This window comes from Arachis stenosperma, chromosome 2, assembly GCF_014773155.1.
Source record: "Arachis stenosperma cultivar V10309 chromosome 2, arast.V10309.gnm1.PFL2, whole genome shotgun sequence".
Taxonomy (NCBI): domain Eukaryota; kingdom Viridiplantae; phylum Streptophyta; class Magnoliopsida; order Fabales; family Fabaceae; genus Arachis; species Arachis stenosperma.
Window position 1 is genome coordinate 70,313,193 of NC_080378.1, and position 12,660 is coordinate 70,325,852.

Here is a 12,660-nt window from a genome sequence, read left to right on the forward strand (position 1 = left end):
CTACCTCATTTGGACCTTTGTAGCTCAAGTTATGGTCGATTGAGTGCGAAGAGGTCAGACTTGACAGCTTTACGGTTCTTGAATTTCTTCATGAATTCTCCCACTTTGCATGCTTTTCTCCTCACTTCTTCCATCCAATACTTGCCCTATGAACCTGAAATCACTCAACAAATACATCAAGGCATCGAATGAAATTAAAGTGAATTGAGTTTAGCTATTTTAAGGCCTAAAAAGCATGTTTTCACATTTAAGCACAAATCAAGGGAGAATTGCAAAACCATGCTATTTCATTGAATAAATGTGGAAAAAGGTGATAAAATCCCCCAAATTAAGCATAAGATAAACCACAAAATTGGGGTTTATCAAATTTTCCCACACTTAAACTAAGCATGTCCTCATGCTAAAATCAAGAAAGAAGCAAAGGGACATCAACATTTATTCAATGCAAACTAACTACATGCAACCTATCTATATGCAATCTATCTACATGAATGCATCCACTTAGTCAAAATAAATCAATTTCTAAGAATACATATACAAACACAAGGGCTAAGGCAATAGCAATCACTTAACCCACAATTGAATTGAATTATTAAAAAGATTTTACAAACTTGCAAGAAAAGAGATGATCATGGGTGGAAACATGTAATTGAGCAATCGAACCCTCACCGGATGTGTATCCGCTCTAGTTGCTCATGTGTATGGGGTTGATTCACTCAATTCTCCCCTAATTATGCTTTCTAAGATGTATTTTTCATCTAACAATCAACAATTACTTTATGCATGCATACAAATATCATGAGGGCTTTCTCATAGGTTGTAATGGGGCTAGGGTCAAGGTAGGATGCATATGGTCAAGTGAGCTTGAAATTCGAATCTTTGATTAACTTAAACTTCCCACATAACCTACGACAACCTATACAATTCTAAACAAACCTAACTACACATTCTTCACTTTTTCACACACTCATGCATTCTCTTTTTGATGACTGATGAGCGGATAATTTATACGCTTTTTGGCATTATTTTTAGGTAGTTTTTAGTAAGTTCAAGCTACTTTTAGGGATGTTTTCATTAGTTTTTATGTTAAATTCACATTTCTGGACTTTACTATGAGTTTGTGTGTTTTTCGATGATTTCAGGTAATTTCTGGCTGAAATTGAGAGACTTGAGCAAAACTCTGAAAAAGGCTGACAAAAGGACTGCTGATGCTGTTGGAATCTGACCTCCCTGCACTCGAAATGGATTTTCTGGAGCTACAGAACTCCAATTGGCGTGCTCTCAATGGCGTTGGAAAGTAGACATCCAGACCTTTCCAGAAATATATAATAGTACATACTTTATTCAGGAATTGACGACGTAACTTGGCGTTGAACAATCTATCTACATGCTGCTGTTTGGAGTTAAACGCCAGAAAAATGACATGATCCGGAGTTGAACGCCCAGAACACGTTATAACTTGGAGTTCAACTCCAAGAAAAGCCTCAGCTCGTGGATAGATCAAGCTCAGCCCAAGCATACACCAAGTGGGCCCCGGAAGTGGATTTATGCATCAATTACTTACTCATGTAAACCCTAGTAGCTAGTCTAGTATATATAGGACATTTAACTATTGTATTAGACATCTTTTGATCACTTTAGATCTAAAGAGCATCTTGGGACGATTAGTTCTCAGATCAAGGGGGCTGGCCATTCGGCCATGCCTGAACCTTTCACTTATGTATTTTCAACGGTGGGGTTTCTGCACACCATAGATTAAGGGTGTGGAGCTCTGCTGTACCTCAAAGTTTCAATACAATTACTATTACTTTTTATTCAATTCTCTTTTATTCTTATTCCAAGATATACATTGCACTTCAACTTTGATGAATGTGATGATCCGTGACACTCATCATCATTCTCACCTATGAACGCGCGTGATTGACAACCACTTCCGTTCTACCTTAGGCCGGGCGCATATCTCTTAGATTCCCCAACAGAATCTTTGTGGTATAAGCTAGATAGATGGCGGCATTCATGGGGATCCGGAAGGTCTAACCTTGTCTGTGGTATTCCGAGTAGGATCCTGGGAATCCGGAAAGTCTAACCTTGTCTGTGGTGTTCCGAGTAGGATTCCGGTATTGAATGACTGTGACGGGCTTCAAACTCCTGAAGGCTGGGCGTTAGTGATAGACGCAAAAGAATCAATGGATTCTACTCCAACCTGATTGAGAACCGACAGATGATTAGCCGTGCTGTGACAGAGCATTTGGACCATTTTCACTGAGAGGATGGGATGTAGCTATCAACAAAGGTGATGCCTCCAGACGATTAGCCGTGCAGTGACAGCGCATAGGACCATTTTCCCGAGAGGATTAAAAGTAGCCATTGATGATGGTGATGCCCTACATACAGCTTGCCATGGAAAGAAGTAAGAAGGATTGAAGGAAGAGTGAGTAGTGAAGTAGAGTTTCAAGAGGAACACAGCATCTCCATACACCTATCTGAAATTTCCACTATTGATTTACATAAGTATTTCTATCCCTTTTTATTCTCTATTTATTTATTAATTTTCGAAAACCCATAAACCAATTTAATCTACCTAACTGAGATTTACAAGGTGACCATAGCTTGCTTCATACCAACAATCTCTGTGGGATCGACCCTTACTCACGTAAGGTATTACTTGGATGACCCAGTACACTTGCTGGTTAAGTTGAACGAAGTTGTAAACCATGGTATTGACATCATGTTTTTGGCGCCATTACCAGGGAATGAAAAGCAATGAATTTTGCAAAATGGAATAACACATGAATAACAATTTCGTCCACCAAGTTTTTGGCGCCGTTGCCGGGGATTGTTCGAGTATGGACAACTGACGGTTCATCTTATTGCTCAGATTAGGTAATTTTCTTTTCAAAAAACTTTTTCAAAATTTTTCTTTTATTTTTCGTTTTTCCAAGCTTTATTTTCGAAAAAATTAATAAAATACAAAAAAAATTAGAAAATCATAAAAACCAAAAATATTTTGTGTTTCTTGTTTGAGTATTGAGTCAATTTTTAAGTTTGGTGTCAATTGCATGTTTTAAAAATTTTTTTTGTATTTTTCGAAAATTCCATGCATTCATAGTGTTCTTCATGATCTTCAAGTTGTTCTTGACAAGTCTTCTTGTTTGATCTTGATGTTTTCTTGTTTTGTGTCTTTTCTTGTTTTTCATGTGCATCTTTGCATTCATATTTTCCAAGCATTAAAAATTTCTAAGTTTGGTGTCTTGCATATTTTCTTTGCATCAAAAATTTTTCAAAAATATGTTCTTGATGTTCATCATGATCTTCAAAGTGTTCTTGGTGTTCATCTTGACATTCATAGCATTCTTGCATGCATTCATTGTTTTGATCTAAAAATTTCATGCATTGATTATTTTTGTTGTTTTTCTCTCTCAGAATTAAAAATTCAAAAATCAAAAAATTTATCTTTTCCTTATTTCCCTCCAAATTTTCGAAATTTTGGGTTGACTTGGTCAAAAAATTTTAAAATTAGTTGTTTCTAACAAGTCAAGTCAAAATTTCAATTTTCAAAAATCATATCTTTTCCATTTTTTTTCTATTTTTCGAAAAATTCAAAAATCTTTTTCAAAATATTGTCAAAATCTTTTTCTTATCTTTATATCAAATTTTCAAAAATTCACTAACAATTAATGTGATTGATTCAAAAATTTGAAGTTTGTTACTTTCTTGTTAAGAAAGGTTCAATCTTTAAGTTTTAGAATCTTATCTTGTAGTTTCTTGTTAGTGAAGTAAATAATTTCAAATTTTTAAATTAAATCTTTTTATATTTTATCTTATCTTTTTCAAAAACTTTATCTTTTTCAAAATTTGATTTCAAAATATCTTATCTAAACTTCTTATCTTTTTCAATCAACTAACTAACTTTGTGTTTGTTTCTTATCTTTTTCAAAACCACCTAACTACTTTTCCCTCTTCAATTTTCGAAAATATCTCTCTCTTTTTTAAAAAAAAAATTCTTTTTAATTAATTAATTGTTTTAAATTTTAATTTCAATTACATCTTATCTCTAATTTTCGAAAATTGCTAATCCCTTTTTCAAAATTATTTTCGAAATTCTCTTTCTCTTTTCTTCTTCTATTTAATTATTTATTTACTAACACTTCTCTTCACCTATCTTCATCTAAAATTCAAACCATTCTTCTTCACTCTTCTCCCCTCTCTTTTTCTACTAACATAAAGGAGTCTCTATACTGTGACATAGAGGATTCCTCTTTCTTTTCTTGTTTTCTTCTCTTTCATATGAGCAGGAACAGGAAAAAAGGCACTCTTGTTGAAATTGATCCAGAACCTGAAAGGACTCTGAAGAGAAAATTAAGAGAAGCTAAATTACATTATTCTAAAGGTAACCTTTCAGAAATTTTCGAACAAGAGAAGGAGATGGCAGCCGAAAATAATAATAATGCAAGGAGAATGCTTGGTGACTTCACAAAGCCAACGTCCAAGTTTGATGGAAGAAGCATCTCCATTCCTGCCATTGGAGCCAACAACTTTGAGCTGAAACCTCAGCTAGTTGCCTTAATGCAACAAAACGGCAAGTTTTATAGACTTCCATCTGAAGATCCTTATCAGTTTTTAACTGAGTTCTTGCAGATCTGTGAGACTGTAAAGACGAATAGAGTTGATCCTGAAGTCTACAGACTCATGCTTTTCCCTTTTGCTGTAAGAGACAGAGCTAGAATATGGTTGGATTCACAACCCAAAGATAGCCTGGACTCCTGGGATAAGCTGGTCACTGCCTTCTTGGATAAATTCTTTCCTCCTCAAAAGCTGAGCAAGCTAAGAGTGGATGTTCAAACCTTCAAACAAAAAGATGGTGAATCCCTTTATGAAGCTTGGGAAAGATACAAGCAGTTGACCAAAAGATGTCCATCTGACATGTTTTCAGAATGGACCATATTAGATATATTCTATTATGGTCTATCTGAATTTTCGAAAATGTCATTGGACCATTCTGCAGGTGGATCTATTCACCTAAAGAAAACGCCTGAAGAGGCTCAAGAACTCATTGATATGGTTGTAAACAACCAATTCATGTACACTTCTGAGAGGAATTCCGTGAATAATGGGATACCTCAGAAGAAATAAGTTCTTGAAATTGATGCTCTGAATGCCATATTGGCTCAGAACAAAGTGTTGACTCAACAGGTCAACATGATCTCTCAAAATCTGAATGGATGGCAACATGCATCCAACAGTACTAGAGAGGCAGCTTCTGAAAAAGCTTATGATCCTGAGAACCCTGCCATGGCAGAAGTTAATTACATGGGTGAACCTTATGGAAACACCTATAACCCATCATGGAGAAATCATCCAAATTTCTCATGGAAGGATCAACAAAAACCTCAACAAGGTTTTAACAATGGTGGACGCAATAGGCTGAGCAATAGCAAGCCATATCCATCATCTTCTCAGCAACAGATAGAGAATTCTGAACAAAACACTTCTAATTTAGCCAATATAGTCTCTGATCTGTCAAAGGCCACTTTCAGTTTCATGAATGAAATAAGATCCTCCATTAGAAATTTGGAGGCACAAGTGGGCCAGCTGAGTAAGAAAGTCATTGAAACTCCTCCCAGTATTCTCCCAAGTAATACAGAAGAGAATCCAAAAGGAGAGTGCAAGGCCATTGATGTGATCAATGTGGCCGAATGCACAAGGGAGGAGGAGGACGAAAATCCTAGTGAGGAAGACCTCCTGGGACGTCCCTCAAGCAAGAAGGAGTTTCCTATTAAGGATCCAAAGGAATCTGAGGCTCATATAGAGACCATAGAGATTCCATTAAATCTCCTTCTGCCATTCATGAGCTCTGAAGACTATTCTTCCTCTGAAGGGGATGAAGATGTGACTAGGGAGCAAATTACTCAATACTTAGGAGCTATCATGAAGCTGAATGCCAAGTTGTTTGGTAATGAGACTTGGGAAAGTGAACCTCCCTTGCTCATTAGTGAACTAGATACTTGGATTCAGAAAACTCTACCTCAAAAGAAATAAGATCCTGGCAAGTTCCTAATACCTTGTACCATAGGCACCATGACCTTTGAAAAAGCTCTATGTGATCTGGGGTCAGGGATAAATCTTATGCCACTCTCTGTAATGGAGAAGCTGGGGATCATTGAGGTACAACCTGCCTTGTTCTCATTACAATTGGCAGACAAGTCATTGAGACAAGCTTATGGAATAGTAGAGGACGTGTTAGTAAAGGTTGAAGGCCTTTACATCCCTGCTGATTTCATAATCCTAGACACTAGGAAGGAAGATGATGATTGCATCATCCTTGGAAGACCTTTCCTAGCCACAGCAGGAGCTGTGATAGATGTCAACAGAGGTGAATTAGTCCTTCAATTGAATGGGGACTACCTTGTGTTTAAGGCACATGGTCATCCCTCTGTGACAAAAGAGAGTAAGCATGAAGAGCTTCTCTCAGTTCAGAGTCAAGAAGAGCCCACACAGTCAAAATCTAAGTTTGGTGTTGTGAGGCCACAACCAAACTCTAAGTTTGGTGTTAAGATCCCATATCCAAACTCTAAGTTTGGTGTTGGGACTACACAATATTGACCTGATCACCTTGTGGCTCCATGAGAGCCACTGTCAAGCTATTGACATTAAAGAAGTGCTTGTTGGGAGGCAACCCAATTTTATTTATCTAATTTTTATTTTATTTTATATTATTGTTATTTTGTGTTTTATTAGGTACATGATCATGAGGAGTCACGAAAAAATCATAAAAATTAAAAACAGAATCAAAAACAGCAGAAGAAAAAAATCGCACCCTGGAGGAAGCACAGGCTGGCGTTCAACGCCAGTAAGATGCATCTGGCCGGCGTTCAACGCCAGAACAGAGCATCATTCTGGCGCTGAACGCCAGAAACAAGCAACATTCTGGCGCTGAACGCCAGGAATGTGCCCAGAGAAGAAAAGCTGGCGCTGAACGCCAGTAACAAGCATGAAACTGGCGTTCAACGCCAGAAACATGCTTTACATGGGCGTTGAACGCCCAGAATGTGCACCACACGACGTTTAAACGCCAGAATGGTGTGCAAAGGCAATTTACATGCCTATTTGGTGCAGGGATGGAATTCCTTGACACCTCAGGATCTGTGGACCCCACAGGATCACCTCAGGATCTGTGAACCCCACAGGATCCCCACCTAACATATTCCCACCTTACCTCCTAATCTTATTTTACCTTTCCCCATGTCACACTTCCCAACAACTTCAATCTCTGAATCTCTCTTCCCAATAAAACACTCCTTCCCAACACTCTTCACCAATCACCTCAATTCCTCTTCCCAATTACCCCCTTCACCACTCACATCCATCCACTCTTCCCCATAAACCCCACCTACCTTCAAAAATTCAAAACCATTTTCCCACCCATTCCCACCCAAAATAGCCGAAACTACACTCCCCCCTCTCCCTATAAATACCCTTCCATTCTACTTCATTTTCACACAACACAAGCCCCTCTTCTCCCACTTAGCCGAACCTACCTCTCTCCCTCTCTACCAAATTTTCTTCTTCTTCTTCTTCTCTTCTTTCTTCTCTTGCTCGAGGGCGAGCAATATTTTAAGTTTGGTGTGGTAAAAGCATAAGCTTTTTGTTTTTCCATTACCATCAATGGCACCTAAGGCCGGAGTATCCTCTAGAAAAGGAAAAGGAAAGACAAAAGCTTCCACCTCCGAGTCATGGGAGATGGAAAGATTCATCTCCAAGAGCCATCAAGACCACTTCTATAATGTTGTGGCAAAGAAGAGGGTGATCCCTGAAGTCCCTTTCAAGCTCAAGAAAAATGAGTATCCGGAGATCCGACATGAAATCCGAAAAAGAGGTTGGGAAGTCCTAACCAACCCCATACAACAAGTCGGAATCTTAATGGTTCAAGAGTTATATGCCAATGCATGGATCACTAGGAACCATGATCAAAGTATGAACCCGAGTCCAAAGAATTATCTCACAATGGTTCGGGGGAAATACTTAGATTTTAGTCCGGAAAATGTGAGGTTGGCATTCCACTTGCCCATGATGTAAGGAGATGAACGCCCCTACACTAGAAGGGTCAACTTTAATCAAAGGTTGGACCAAGTCCTAATGGACATATGTGTGGAAGGAGCTCAATGGAAAAGAGACTCCAAAGGCAAGCCAGTCCAACTAAGAAGACTGGATCTCAAGCCTGTGGCTAGAGGATGGTTGGAGTTCATTCAACGCTCCATCATTCCTACTAGCAACCGATCTGAAGTTACTGTGGATCGGGCCATCATGATTCATGGCATCATGATTGGAGAGGAAGTAGAAGTTCATGAGGTCATCTCCAATGAAATCTACAAAATAGCCGACAAGCCTTCACCCATGGCACGGCTAGCTTTTCCTCACCTTATTTGCCATTTATGTTACTCAGTTGGAGTCATCATAGAAGGAGACATCCTTATTGAAGAGGATAAGCCCATCACCAAGAAGAGGATGGAGCAAGCAAGAGAGACCCCTCACGATTCTCAAGAGATGCATGAGGAAGCTCATCATCAAGAAATCCCTGAGATGCCTCAAGGGATGCACTTTCCTCCCAACAACTATTGGGAACAACTCAACACTTCCTTAGAAGATTTGAGCCACAATGTTGAACAACTAAGGGTGGAACATCATGAGCACTCCATCATTCTCCATGAAATAAGAAGAAGATCAAAGAGCAATGAGAGAGGAGCAACAAAGGCAAGGAAGGGACATAGAAGAGCTTAAGAACATCATTGGTCCTTCAAGAAGAAGACGCCACTAAAGGTGGATTCATTCCTTGTTCTTTATTTCTTTCTGTTTTTGGTTTTTAATGTTGTGTTTATCTATGTTTTGTGTATTTACTTCATGATCATTAGTATGTAACCATGCCTTAAAGCTATGAATAAAATCCATTAATCCTTCACCTCTCTTAAATGAAAAATGTTTTAAATCAAAAGAACAAGAAGTACATGAATTTCGAATTTATCCTTGAATTTAGTTTAATTATATTGATGTGGTGACAATACTTTTTGTTTTCTGAATGAATGCTTGAACAGTGCATATGTCTTTTGATCTTGTTGTTTATGAATGTTAAAATTGTTGGCTCTTGAAAGAATGATGAACAAAGAGAAATGTTATTGATGATCTGAAAAATCATGAAATTGATTCTTGAAGCAAGAAAAAGCAGTGAAAAAAAAAAGTGGCGAAAAAAATAGAAAGAAAAAGAAAAAGCAAGCAGAAAAAGCCAATAGCCCTTAAAACCAAAAGGCAAGGGTAAAAAGGATCCAAGGCTTTGAGCATCAATGGATAGGAGGGCCCAAGGAAATGAAATCCAGGCCTAAGCGGCTAAATCAAGCTGTCCCTAACCATGTGCTTGTGTCATGAAGGTCCAAGTGAAAAGCTTGAGACTGAGTGGTTAAAGTCGTAATCCAAAGCAAAAGAGTGTGCTTAAGAGCTCTGGACACCTCTAACTGGGGACTCTAGCAAAGCTGAGTCACAATCTGAAAAGGTTCACCCAGTCATGTGTCTGTGGCATTTATGTTTCCGGTGGTAATACTGAAAAACAAAGTGCTTAGGGCCACGGCCAAGACTCATAAGTAGTTGTGTTCAAGAATCAACATGCTTAACTAGGAAAGTCAATAACACTATCCAAAATTCTAAGTTCCTAGAGAAGCCAATCATTCAGAACTTCAAAGGAAAAAGTGAGATGCCAAAACTGTTCAGAAGCAAAAAGCTACAAGTCCCGCTCATCTAATTATAATTAATATTCATTGATATTCTGGAATTTATAGTATATTCTCTTCTTTTTATCCTATTTGATTTTCGGTTGCTTGGGGACAAGCAACAATTTAAGTTTGGTGTTGTGATGAGCGGATAATTTATACGCTTTTTGGCATTGTTTTTAGGTAGTTTTTAGTAAGTTCAAGCTACTTTTAGGGATGTTTTCATTAGTTTTTATGTTAAATTCACATTTCTGGACTTTACTATGAGTTTGTGTGTTCTTCTGTGATTTCAGGTAATTTCTAGCTGAAATTGAGGGACTTGAGCAAAACTCTGAAAAAGGCTGACAAAAGGACTGCTGATGCTGTTGGAATCTGACCTCCCTGCACTCGAAATGGATTTTCTGGAGCTACAGAACTCCAATTGGCGCGCTCTCAATGGCGTTGGAAAGTAGACATCCAGAACTTTCCAGCAATATATAATAGTCTATACTTTATTCAGGAATTGACGACGTAACTTGGCGTTGAACGCCAAGTACATGCTGCTGTCTGGAGTTAAACGCCAGAAAAACGTCATGATCCGGAGTTGAACGCCCAGAACACGTTATAACTTGGAGTTCAACTCCAAGAAAAGCCTCAGCTCGTGGATAGATCAAGCTCAGCCCAAGCATACACCAAGTGGGCCCCGGAAGTGGATTTATGCATCAATTACTTACTCATGTAAACCCTAGTAGCTAGTCTAGTATATATAGGACATTTAACTATTGTATTAGACATCTTTTGATCACTTTAGATCTAAAGAGCATCTTGGGACGATTAGTTCTCAGATCAAGGGGGCTGGCCATTCGGCCATGCCTGAACCTTTCACTTATGTATTTTCAACGGTGGAATTTCTGCACACCATAGATTAAGGGTGTGGAGCTCTACTGTACCTCAAAGTTTCAATACAATTACTATTACTTTTTATTCAATTCTCTTTTATTCTTATTCCAAGATATACGTTGCACTTCAACTTTGATGAATGTAATGATCCGTGACACTCATCATCATTCTCACCTATGAACGCGCGTGATTGACAACCACTTCCGTTCTACCTTAGGCCGGGCGCATATCTCTTAGATTCCCCAACAGAATCTTCGTGGTATAAGCTAGATAGATGGTGGCATTCATGGGGATCCGGAAGGTCTAACCTTGTCTGTGGTATTCCGAGTAGGATCCTGGGAATCCGGAAAGTCTAACCTTGTCTGTGGTGTTCCGAGTAGGATTCCGGTATTGAATGACTGTGACGGGCTTCAAACTCCTGAAGGCTGGGCGTTAGTGACAGACACAAAAGAATCAATGGATTCTACTCCAACCTGATTAAGAACCAACAGATGATTAGCCCTGCTGTGACAGAGCATTTGGACCATTTTCACTGAGAGGATGGGATGTAGCTATCAACAAAGGTGATGCCTCCAGACGATTAGCCGTGCAGTGACAGCGCATAGGACCATTTTCCCGAGAGGATTAAAAGTAGCCATTGATGATGGTGATGCCCTACATACAGCTTGCCATGGAAAGGAGTAAGAAGGATTGAAGGAAGAGTGAGTAGTGAAGTAGAGTTTCAAGAGGAACACAGCATCTCCATACACCTATCTGAAATTCCCACTATTGATTTACATAAGTATTTCTATCCCTTTTTATTCTCTATTTATTTGTTAATTTTCGAAAACTCATAAACCAATTTAATCTACCTAACTGAGATTTACAAGGTGACCATAGCTTGCTTCATACCAACAATCTCTGTGGGATCGACCCTTACTCACGTAAGGTATTACTTGGATGACCCAGTACACTTGCTGGTTAAGTTGAATGAAGTTGTGAACCATGGTATTGGCATCATGTTTTTGGCGTCATTACCAGGGAATGAAAAGCAATGAATTTTGCAAAAATGGAATAACACATGAATAACAATTTCGTCCACCAAGTTTTTGGCGCCGTTGTCGGGGATTGTTCGAGTATGGACAACTGACGGTTCATCTTGTATATATATATATATATATATATATATATATATATATATATATATTATATTTTTTTTTTTTGTTTTTTTTTCATTTTTTTTTCAAACTAAAATATATACAAGAACATCAATGCATATGGTTTACACATGATTAATACATAAGTATGTTCCCAATTCCCAAGATTCTCAACACAAATACAAAAACACACTTTTATCTCTACCCAATGTTTCCAACTTTCCCAAAATCAAATAATGAACACTCTCACTAGCCTAAGCTAATCAAAGATCCAAATTAAGGACATTTATTGTTTTTTACTTAGGCTTGTAATGTGCTAAAATTAAGAACAAGTGGGTTTAGCATAGGCTCAAAGTTGGTTAACAATGGAAGATAAAAGGTAGGCTATTTGGGTAAGTGAGCTATTTGAACAATGGCCTCAATCATATAAATGCATGTATACACAAAGTAATGGACATAAAGAATCAAACAAATCAAAGATTACAATCATAGGAAGAGAATAATGCACACAAGAATGAGAGTAAGTGGTTATATATGATGTAACCACACAATTAGGCTCAAATCTCACATGCTTGTGTTCTTAGCTCAAAAATCATGTTCCACAAAATATATAATTCAAGTAAGTTCTAAAAAAAATTTTTTTTTTCAATCAATTGAGGTATCCTATAGATAAAATCCTTGGAAAATATCATGATTTTGACTAAGCTTAATATATACATATGCAAAATAAGAAAATACAACTAAAAATCCTAAAATGAAATACAAAAGTGTTGGGATTAGAAACTTGTCACCCAAAAATGCCAAGTGGTCGGAAGACATCCCCACACTTAAAAGTTTGCACCATCCTCGGTGCATCCAAAGATAAGCAAGGGGGGTATGGCGACCTTCCT

General features: G+C 38.0%; 1 non-coding gene across 1 annotated transcript; it reads right to left on the bottom strand.

Moving 5' to 3' along the window:
* Positions 1 to 4,821: 4,821 nt before the first annotated feature.
* Positions 4,822 to 4,925, bottom strand: LOC130964327 (small nucleolar RNA R71). Its single transcript, XR_009080426.1, has one exon. It is a non-coding gene; the product is annotated as a small nucleolar RNA R71 (small nucleolar RNA).
* Between the last annotated feature and the right edge of the window lie 7,735 nt (positions 4,926 to 12,660).